Here is a 2,699-nt window from a genome sequence, read left to right on the forward strand (position 1 = left end):
AACAATAGGAGATAAAAGGAAGGCCACCTCAAGCTGCCTCAAGTGCAACTTGTTGGCCTAAAATATAGCGACAGAGCCCCACAACACCGGAACAGTAATCATGTACATGACTGAAAAATGAAGGACAATGCTTTTCGAAACGGAGCACCGAGACATCCGCTACTCTTTCGATGGGAAGATGAGATTAACTGTACAGGTAATCACCTTCGAATAGTTGTTGGAAGCGCTTTACAATACTGCAAACTCTCCCAGTTTCCATATGTTGCGATGTCTTAGACATTTTTGTCAATGAGAAAAATCATGTTGTGTTTTATTTCTACCAGCCTGTGGTGTGTAGCTGTGTAGTTTATGACATGCGATGTTCAGTTTTCTGTGAGAGCCAGAGGATTGAAACTTGTCGATGTCGGTTTAGCAGCAGCTGACACGAGTCTCTAAGTCGTGGTAGAAAAAACAAAGTGTATGGCAGTGTACTCTGATTGGCTGTGTTACAACCGAAAAAAAAAACAATGTATTAAACTGCTTATGAAGGAGCAATACAGGAATCCTCTTTTGTGATTGACAGTCTGTTGGATATAGTCGTCCTACAGTACAGGTGATGAAACTTTACTGGTCTGAGGAAGCAACTTCGATCATGAACCACTTGCTCCAATGAACCAGTACCTGTATATTTAGTGGGATCAGCACATATATATGGGTGATAGATATAAATGCACCCTGAGGGACACACATCTCCTTCGGACTACCTGTATGTAGTTTGGAGATGTGTTGCAAAATCTTCGTCCTTCCTCCATGCCATTTATGACGTGTAGACTTACTAATTTTCCCAACAAATAATTGCTCGTACTATATCTTCTACTACCTCGTGTTGCAGGGTTTTTGGAGCTGGCCTTACACATAGTACATGGTTGGTGGAGCTATGACACCACATTCCCATTTCCACTGAGTGGTCAAAACACGTTCCTGTCGCATTAACTCAGCTCATCCTTTTCCCCACAGGATGCAGTATGTCTTAGATATAGCGCTCTCCGACTTCCGTACAGGTTGGACTTAAATTGGGATAATCACATGGACTAAGCTGCAGAGAGGGCAGAGCAGAGACTTAGGAGCAGTTACAAGTTGCAAGGGACTGTCTAAAAACAGCACTGGAATTCTTGGTGTATGGGATCCTTAGCACATAGGTTCAGAACAAAAAAAAAAGGGTGACTCGTTTCGAGATACGAGAGTGGCACGAATATGATTCACCAGTGGCTGTAATCATTAAAAGATGTCTCCACAGGATCCAGCCAACGGCCTTGCCACAGTGGTAACACCGGTTCCCATCAGATCACCGAAGTTAAGCGCTGTCAAGCTAGGCTAGCATTTGGATGTGTGACCATCCGGTATGCTGAGCGCTGTTGGCAAGCAGGGTGCACTCAGCCCTTGTGAGGCAAACTGAGGACTACTAGAATGAGAAGTATCAGCTCCGGTCTCGGAAACTGACATATGGCCGGGAGAGCGGTGTGCTGACCACATGCCCCTCCATATCCACATCCAGTGACGCCTGCGGGCTGAAGATGACACGGCGGCCGGTCGGTACCTTTGGGCCTCCATGGCCTGTTCGGGAGGAGTTCTACAGAATCCAACGCAAATATGTGGTTGAATGGATATACTTGTTTCCAAATTGCGGAAGGCATTTCTGCCTGAAAGCGTAGCTCTATCAGTGACCGTGTGTGCCTGTAGACTCAAGACTGCTTTCATGCAGGGTGATGGTTGTGTTTTTAATAGTGCGGTCCTTATGCGAAATGTATGTTGTGGGTTGTAGAAACCCTCTGTGGTCAGCTTCAGGTGACATTTCTAAATAGTGTTCCTCGAAAAGAACATCGTGTTCCTTCTGTGGATTCCCAATTGTCCTATTTGGCGAGTGTAATCTGACTGCTTAAAAAAAAATTGACTCTCATGATCAATTTAAGTAATTAGCCTACCAAATTGATATCAATGACATGACGCCTGGTGGGCGGAGGAGATGGCTAGGGCACCACAGAATGATTCTTGACAAGCGTTTCTTTTTTTTTCGTTGCCACGATACCTTTTAACGAAATTTCAATCACCCACCTACACAGGGCGAGATAGGCTCTCACGATTTGTTTCTTAAACACTGGTATGATATAGCATCGCATTCGTAAAAGGGGAATACGTTCTCTTGAATTACAGCTTCTTGTTGTCAAACGTTAAATAAGTGTGGTTTTTTTCCAACATGTGTACCAATGGCGTGAAAGATTGTCTGAAATGGCTGTAATACACACGTACATGAGAGTTTATTTGCAGACAATGAACGCAAGAGATGCTCTCAGGTCGTGTAATTTGTTCAACAAGATGGAAGAAATTGCTTAATATAGTTTCTTTTCTTTGGACTTTAAATTCTCGCTTTTTCTTTACTCTAATGATGGTTTCGAAATAATGAGGACATTCTGTGGCGATTGGTAATTCGCGTATCAAAATAGTCAAAGTGGTTTTTTCCCGATTTTACGTAATGTAGGCATGTCTCTGCTGATCATTTGTGATCGGTGGCAGTACACTTCGCTGGACATTACAAAATGATAATGAGATGCGACTGCAGTCTAACGTAAAAACTATACTGATTTTGCTCACAAAACTAAAAGAAAATGGAATTTACCTTTCATGGAAAGAGGTCATTTATTACGGTCGCAAATGTGTTTTGC

The 2,699-nt window shown here is 43.1% G+C and overlaps 1 pseudogene; it reads left to right on the top strand.

Moving 5' to 3' along the window:
* Positions 1–1,282: 1,282 nt before the first annotated feature.
* Positions 1,283–1,400, top strand: LOC126424753 (5S ribosomal RNA; annotated as a pseudogene).
* The last annotated feature ends 1,299 nt before the right edge of the window (positions 1,401–2,699 follow it).

The sequence above is a fragment of the Schistocerca serialis genome, chromosome 1 (genome assembly GCF_023864345.2).
Source record: "Schistocerca serialis cubense isolate TAMUIC-IGC-003099 chromosome 1, iqSchSeri2.2, whole genome shotgun sequence".
NCBI classification, from domain to species: Eukaryota; Metazoa; Arthropoda; class Insecta; order Orthoptera; family Acrididae; genus Schistocerca; species Schistocerca serialis.